This window comes from Microtus ochrogaster, chromosome 17 (assembly GCF_000317375.1).
Source record: "Microtus ochrogaster isolate Prairie Vole_2 chromosome 17, MicOch1.0, whole genome shotgun sequence".
In the NCBI taxonomy this organism is placed as follows: Eukaryota; Metazoa; Chordata; class Mammalia; order Rodentia; family Cricetidae; genus Microtus; species Microtus ochrogaster.
This window is the reverse complement of record NC_022019.1, coordinates 35017151-35025805: the sequence shown is the minus strand read 5'-3', so window position 1 is coordinate 35025805 and position 8655 is coordinate 35017151. Positions and strand designations below refer to the sequence as shown.

Here is an 8655-nt window from a genome sequence, read left to right as displayed (position 1 = left end):
AGTTGGCCAGAGACCCTAATGGGCAGCTTGAATCCCACTGTTTTATACACACACACACACACACACACACACACACACACACACACACACACACACACTTATATGAGGAATAAACCAAGCAGTAGACATGAAATGTATTTTGTTCCTCATAGCAGTAAGAACTGGAACTCCTATATACTGTTTGTGGGATAGAAAGGCTGAGTCTGGTGCCACCTTCTCGTATGTGAATTGTAAGTCTGCAGATGGATCTTTCCTATGGTCTCCATGGTGTTCTATGGATTCACTGACTATCTCCTGGTGCTGAACTTTAACTCCTTCTAGATACACTACGGCTTTGCACGTGAGGTCTTTTCAGCTTTTGATCTTTCAGACTGGGGGCTCTGGCTTCCACCTCATGTGGATCCTGGATGCCCGATCCTGTTCACATCTCCCTGTTGCTAGCCACTCTCCTGCTGTCCCTACCATGTGCTCCTTTTGCACTTATGCTTGTTGTTGGGAAATGAACTTTTCTTTCTTATGTGTTGTTATTTTCAGTTTTTAAACAACTTTTTTATTTATTCATAATGCACTGGAAAGTATCAAGCTTTTTATTTTTACTATTTTTTATTTTACTACTAAAGATTACAGTATTTGGATATTTATTTATTTAGCGTTCTTTAAAATTTTCATTCATGTACATAATGGGTTTTAGTCATTTTCATCCTCTATGACTCTTCTTTATAAAGCTTTTATTCAACACTTAGTTGTTTGAAATGGATGGAGTTGACTTCAAGGTGGATATCTTGCCAGTGGTACCCAGAGTTCTGCCTCCTATTTTTCCTCTTTATACTTCTTCTACAGTTTTCTCTTTCTTCTTTCTTCTTCATCCCTGTCTTATTTTCTCATTATTTTGCAAGGTCAATAAGGCAATGCTTAACCAAGGTTTAACTGGATAAATTATGTCTTTTAGTCTTCTCCTTACCCATAATTCTAGGATTCTAGCAAAGAATTAATACTCATTAATTGTTTATATAAGGCATGGTAGATAGAATATTTTAATTAGACAGATAATGGTAATTTATCCCAAACTGACAAGAAAGTGAACATAAGCAAATAAAGAAAAGTAAATCACTAAACATGAGAGAGAAAAATGGCCAAAAATAGAAAATATATTTTTAAAGCAGAGAACATCAATGAATTATTAAGCATGTAGGGCAGGGAAATTGAAGAGAGTCAGGAATAGGAGAGTTGGTTATGTGGGTGAGGGAAGAGACAAACACAGGAAAGAAAATTTGTAGTTATTATTTTTTCTCTAAAATTAGACTGTTGGGTATATCTAGATTATTCTATAGTTGTATAAGAAAGTACTGAAAAATATCATGTGGGTGAGAGATAATAGCTATCGGAGTGAGGGACAGGGATAACTGGCTCCATTTCACCCCCATTATCCTGAAGCTAGAAGACATCACAGGGAACTTCATAAAAGCTTGCAGAAGGTTCAGTTGCAAAAAAAAATTCCGTTTCATTGGCAGTGACATAAACTACAGAGCGTGATGTTAACTGAGAAAAGCCATGGACAGACAAGGACTTTATAGTATCATTTATGTATGGAATCTAGAAAAGTTGGTCTATGAAAGTGGCAAGGAAGATGATGCTTATCAGAGGTTGGTGGTTAGCAGAGAGAAGGAAGGGGGAACTGATGATAAAGAATACAAAATCCTAGCCAGATGGGAAGCATAAGCTTTGAAAACTCATCCTCAGCAACATGACCAGAGTCGGTCACAATGTAGGCTATAGTTCAAAATAATTGGAAAATAGATTTCAAATAGATCACTACAAAAACATTACTGAACATGATGGCTTGATTAAATAGTTTGATTTGCTTGATTCACTCACGCTTTACATATGTTGTGTGTGTGTGTGTGTGTGTGTGTGTGTGTGATATTGTGCTAAAAATAAAACACAGCTATACTTTGTCAATTAAAAATAACATTAATATTGATCTTGGGAGATGGCTCCATAGATAAAACCCTTGCATACAAATATGACGAGAGTTCTGGGCCCTAGAACCCACAATTATGCCAGACACTCATGGTGGTATACCCTTGATCTCAGCACACAGACAGGGATTCCCAGAGTAAGCTGGATAGACTGACTAGCTATACTGGAAAGCTCCTAGTTCAAGTTAGAGACCCCGTTCAACAAATAAGGTAGAATACAATCAAGGAAGAGTCCCAATGTCAACATACACAGACACACACATTCACACGCACACACACAAGCACTCATATATGCCCCCACACATGTGGGCATGCATACACACAAGTATCCATACAAAAACAGTATTTACTCATTTTATCTAATAAAACATATCTTAGTCAAGCAAGAGCTATGGTTATGCTTGAAGTGTAAGTGTTGCTGAGGGCTGTGAGGATCTCTAGCTTCATATTCACTATTTTTCCACATTTTTTTCTGACTTTAGACTAATTAACTTTTACATACTGTCTTCTTGATAACGGGGCAGCTTTCTAACAGAAGGCTATGTGTCTTAGGTCTCACCACTGAGCTATGAAATGTATCTTGTTTGATCTGTGAGGCAAAAAGGATAAGGAGTGAGGTAATTAGTTGCGTGCACCTTTACTTCTAAATGACATGCATTTCTTTAAAGCATATAGAAGGACCCCTTAGCCATGTCCTCAGCAGCATTACCAGTCAAGGCTGAGATTCTTTGATAATGAACTGCAATCTAAGGCAATTACGGAAAGAGTAATGAGATTTGACTAAGCAAAACAGCTCATTTCCTAAAGAAAGTTGAAAAGGGCAATGGCCTGTGGCAGAAACAGGTGCTGCAAAGTGCCAAATGCGACGGCAGACATCTGCCGCAAGCTGAAGAGGAACCTGCAAAGACCGAGCGGCAGGTAAAGTAGAAAAGATGAACACTTACCTGACACCCTACTATCACCCCTGAGAAATGAAAAAAATGTAGTCATGGCTTCATATAAAATAATGAAATCTTATTCCCAGGAGTGAGGTGATTAGAATAGCTTTAGAGCAAGTAAATGTACGTGTAAAATATATAAAGCTTTTCATAGAGAGGGCAGAATTCAACCAAGAGTTTAGGTGCTTATTTGTGCTGGTTGGTTCATTTAGTGGAGGAGGTAAGGTGCCATGCTCTGCAGATAGCTAGGGCAATTCTCCCTTATCTCTACTGTTTCAGGGAAATTACTAATGACTTCTTATAGTATTCTAAGAAGTCTGGAAGGATTGCCCTTCCTTGGTGCAGCTTATAGAACCTGGCAGTGTTTTATACATTATCATTAAATAGTTGTGCTGGAAAAAAAATGTGAAGTTGGATTTGAGGAAGTTTGATATTTCTGGTCCATATAGAATTTAGCTAAACTAAAGAACAAAATTAAATTACTTATAAATTCCATTTAAGAAGCATGACTTCTTGTAGCACATGGAAGGCTTCATGTCACAAGCTTGTATGATATCGTTGTGCAGAGGCCATGTTAATCTTCCTGAATCATTCCAGATTTAGTACGTGTGCTACTGAAGCAAGCACAAAAGATAATCATTAATGGACAGAAGGGAAAAATAGAAAAAATAATAAAGCTAGAGCCTCATTTTCACAGGCTTTGTGTTTTTTTTTTAAAATTTATTTATTTATTAAGGATTTCTGCCTCCTCCCCGCCACCGCCTCCCATTTTCCTCCCCCTCCCCCGATCAAGTCCCTCTCCCTCAACAGCTTGAAGAACAATCAGGATTCCCTGACCTGTGGGAAGTCCAAGGACCGCCCACCTCCATCCAGGTTTAGTAAGTTGAGCATCCAAACTGCCTAGGCTCCCCCAAAGCCAGTATGTACAGTAGGATCAAAACCCATTGCCACTGTTCTTGAGTTCTCAGTAGTCCTCCTTGTCTGCTATGTAAGTCCGGTTTTATCCCATGCTTTTTCAGACCCAGGCTAGTTGGTCTTGGTGAATCCCCGAAAGATCATTACCATTGTCTCAGTGTGTGGGTGTACCCCTCGCGGTCCTGAGTTCCTTGCTCGTGCTCCCCCTCCTTCTGCTCCTGATTTGGATCTTGAGATTTCTGTCCGGTGCTCCAATGTGGGTCTCTGTCTCCTTTTATCGCCTGATGAAGGTTAATATTCAGGAGGATGCCTATATGTTTGTCTTTGGATTCACCTTCTAATTTAGCTTCTCTAGGATCGTGAATTATAAGCTCACTGTCCTTTATTTATGGCTAGAAACCAAATATGAGTGAGTACATCCCATGTTCCTCTTTTTGGGTCTGGCTTACCTCACTCAGGATAGTGTTTTCTATTTCCATCCATTTGTACGCAAACTTCAAGAATTCCTTGTTTTTTATTGCTGAGTAATACTCTAATATGTATATATTCCATACTTTCTTCATCCATTCTTCCATTGAAGGGCATCTAGGTTGTTTCCAGGTTCTGGCTATTACAAACAATGCTGCTATGAACATAGTTGAGCATATACTTTTGTTGTATGATAGGGCCTCTCTTGGGTATATTCCCAAGAGCGGTATTGCTGGGTCCAGGGGTAGGTTGATCCCGAATTTCCTGAGGAACCGCCACACTGCTTTCCAGAGTGGTTGCACAAGTTTGCATTCCCACCAGCAATGGATGAGTGTACCCCTTTCTCCACACCCTCTCCAGCAAAGGCTATCATTGGTGTTTTTCATTTTAGCCATTCTGACGGCTTTGTGTTTTTATCAAGACTCATCCTGCATATAGTTCTCAAAGCAAAAGCAGAAGAGCGGCTGTTTGGCTAGGTCACGAAGGGCAGGCTGCCTTGTAGCTGAAAGGCAGGTGTACGTTGCCAGCTTGATGGTCTGCTTGCGGACTTCATCCTGATGCTTTACTTATGCTTTGATTTGTTCATGGCTTCTTCTTATGTGATCATGACTCAGCTACAGCCTCCTTGCTCCCATTACGCACCCTGTCTTTTCTAAATCAGCACAGTAGCCAATAGTGCGGTAGAAAGCAAACATGGGGAATGGCAGAGTTGTTTAGGACATCAGCTGTGCCAAGGTATAAGAAAACTAATAAATATTTTAAAGTAATATGTTGTAGTTTATATATCATAGTAAAAACACTTGAGGAAACACTCTACTTTTACCATAGCTTTACTTACTAGGCTATTTAAGAATGAATAAAAATTTGAAAAACTCATGTCAAACATTCAGTTTAAGAGGAAAGAACAGTTTCCTACAAATGTGACACACCTGCTTATTTATTAAGAAGAGATAATGTCACTATTATTTCCTACTCATATAACTTATCTTGCTTTGCAGTCTCACTAAGTCTAGACAGCTCCATTAAAAGTTTCCAAACATCACATTCAATAAATAATTTATCTCTGCAAATAAGAACCTTGCTGTCCAGGGTGGGATTAGTTTTCTAAAGCTTCCACCATGAGTATGAGCCAGGCCAGTTCAGAGAGAGTTTTTAAATTAATCCCCTGAAGGGGAGACTAAGTAGATGTGAACAGGAAGCCAGATGAGTCTCTGAAATGAACTGGGACTCTGAAATGAACTTCTAGTAGGCCCATGTAAATGACAGAGATCACCTTCATTTTCAGAGCTCAGCTGTCAGAAAAACAGAAATATCCTTTTTTTCCTACCCCAAGAACAAGACAAATATGATGTGATTTATCAGAATACATATTCACAATTGGATTTGGTGCAGAAGTGTGTGTATATGTGCGTACGTATGCATGTATGCATGTGGATGTGCACATGTATATAGTTCTTTCACATGAACTTATTATAATTATGTTCTGCTTTTTTTGATTTTTTTAGAACTCACAAGGTAAATATAAAGGAAGCCTTACTGATACAATAAATAACAAAAAGCCCCTAAGCTTTAGTATTCTTTGTTGCTTATGAATTCATTGTATTAGATATTTCCTTTGTGTCTTTAACTTCTCAGGAATTTTCAGCTTCGAAAATACATGCAGTTTGGCCTCTGTGAATGTCTTAGAAAGTAAGTTTGATTTGGGAAACTAAGAAGTTAACATTAGGGCTGGAGAGATAAGCTCAGCTGTTAAGAGCACTGGCTGCTCTTCCAGAGGAACCAGGTTCAACGCCTAGCACCCATGTTGCAGCTCACACCCATCTGCAACTCCATTTCCAGGAAATCTGATACCACATCTTCTGACCTTGGAAGGCAATAGGCACACACTTGGTGCACAAATACACATGAAGGCCAAACACCTGTGCACATAAACTAATAAAATTAAATTAAATTAAAGCAGTTAACATTTTCCTGTCTATCTTTAGGTCTTAAGGGAGTCAAAGTGCTATCAACATAAACCAAATAGTTATCAGTAAGAGCTCATCATAAGTATATGTTTTGAAAACCTAGTAAGTAAATTTTGTGACAGCCCGATATGCAAAACAGTGGGTTCTCACCTTCTGGGCCTTTTTTTTTTAATCAATTAGAGAGAAGTTACAATCAGTTATTAGTGCACCAGTTCCACTGTCCCAGCTTGAGGAAAGTATGTTTCTTTCTCTCTTCTTCACTTGGTAAATCTCTGCATTGTGATTGAACATGACTTGGAATGGTACAACTGCTTGAGTGCGAGAAATTATATTTAAATAGCTTCTTGAGTTGAGAAAACACTGAAGAACTACAGTTGTCAGTGAATAGTTGATAAGTTTCTCCTCTACCTGCTTCCCTCTAATTCCCCTTTCTCTCTGCTGTGCACATAGTGTCTTTCAATTCCCATACCCCAGAACACACATCTCTTGCCAGGACTACTGCCTATTGATACTTTCATGAAACTCACATCAAGGTTTTTCCATTACCCACCATGCCCTGCCTCATTCTTATATGTAGGATTTCTAAGCTGGGCTTGAGAACCTCCTCGAGACTACCATGGCTATGAAAGCAGCTGTATGCTGTGTCCCCTCCTTTATTGTCCTATAATTCACAATGAACAGCAAAGTCCTCAAGAGGAGAATAACTTCCCAGATGCTTCATTCCCTCATATGCAGTGTGGTACAGGAGGAGACATTCAACAAGTGGCCCTGCTAAGAACCAAAGATGAACAATTTCTAAAGGGGGCAAGAATAAAACTGAGCTCATTGGTTACAGTGAAGACAGAAGGTCAACATGAAAATTATAATTAGCAGTGATAGTCGTTTGACATCCTTGGAGAAAGATAACATTGAAAGTCAGAAAGAGAAAAATTTGAACAGATTGCTGAATGGATAACTAATGGAACTGGCCTGCTTGATGCGGAGCCTAATGATTTGAATTCCATCCATATGCTTTACATGGTGTCAGGAGTGAATTGACTGTCTCTCCCCTGCGTAGGCACACTATGGCAAGTGCATATTCCTCCAGCCAAAGACAATGAGCAATGTAAACATGTAAAGCCTTCAACTCTGCATTTGGCTTTGAGGTTGTTAAATAATGCCTGTGACACCTGTGGCCATTAGCTTTTATTGTTTAATCAAGACAGTCACCTAGGAAGAGAAAATTCCAATGAGGATTTATTTAGATGAGGTTGGCCTGTAGGCATGTCTGTGGAGGATTATCTTGAGTGTTGACTAATCCAACCTACTTTAGGCAGCACCATTCCGTAGATAAGGGGCTTTAGAATACAAAAGAATGAAAGAAACTAGGTAGGTGAGCAGGCATCAAGAATGCATATGTTGTCTCTCTGCTCTTTAATGTAGATGTGATGTGACTAGCTGTTTTGAGTTCTTGCCAGAACTTCTCCTTGGGATAGACTATAACCTAGAGTTTTTAACCAAATACACCCCAAGTTGATTTTTGTCGGGGTGTTTCATCACAGCAATTGAAAGGAAACCACAACAGGGCACCTGGTTTCACTCTGACTCCGCATAGCCCTATCTTCTTTTAAGTGGAAGTGGGCTAAAGCCATACCATTTTTAAAATAATTGTAAAGTTTCTCATTTTACAGAGAGGAATCCTAGGCTAAAAAGTTTAGTGTCACTGCTCAAAGTGGTTGCCACTGAGGTGAAATGATAATTCTTGGTTTTTAACATACACAGCTTAATGTTCTGTGCTGCTAAGATTAATGCTTGAGTTAAAAACATAAAACTCAAAAGTTCTGATGTATTATTTGGTGTTGCTGTTTTAAACAATTTTAGCAATAATCTCAGAAAAAAATTCTTAGATCTTAAATTCCTACATGGTGTTATTTGTAAATAGGATATTCTGTTAAGAATCCAGGGAAGAAACGAAAAGAAAAGCATATGCCTGGAGGATAATTAAAGCCTTTGGAAAAACAATTAAATACTCAGAGGGATTCCAGTACTTGTTTTGAAACATGGACCCTATTAAATCCGAGAATTTAAAACACTAAAAATCCATGCCAATGTGTAGGTATAGCAATGAAATAAAGTAAACACAAACACAAAGGCACTTAAATTCTTTAAATTAAAGAATTTATTTATGTAGTTATTGTGTATAATGGTTGAAAGACACATTCATGTATTCAGAAAATGAATATGCAACATAATGTATTCCTAACTTGGTGATTATAATGCTTTGACTTCAGGTTGCCCTATAGATTGGTTAGAAATATAGCCGGGCGGTGGTGGCGCACGCCTTTAATCCCAGCACTCGGGAGGCAGAGGCAGGCGGATCTCTGTGAGTTCGAGACCAGCCTGGTCTAC

The 8655-nt window shown here is 38.8% G+C and overlaps 1 protein-coding gene and 1 non-coding gene across 5 annotated transcripts in view; one reads left to right on the top strand and one right to left on the bottom strand.

The window, feature by feature from the left end:
* The window catches only part of Nalcn (sodium leak channel, non-selective), a 258303-nt gene that overhangs the window by 35273 nt on the left and 214375 nt on the right, over positions 1 to 8655 (top strand). The window lies entirely within an intron of this gene.
* On the bottom strand, positions 3439 to 3544 carry LOC113457065. Its single transcript, XR_003377711.1, has one exon. It is a non-coding gene; the product is annotated as a U6 spliceosomal RNA (small nuclear RNA).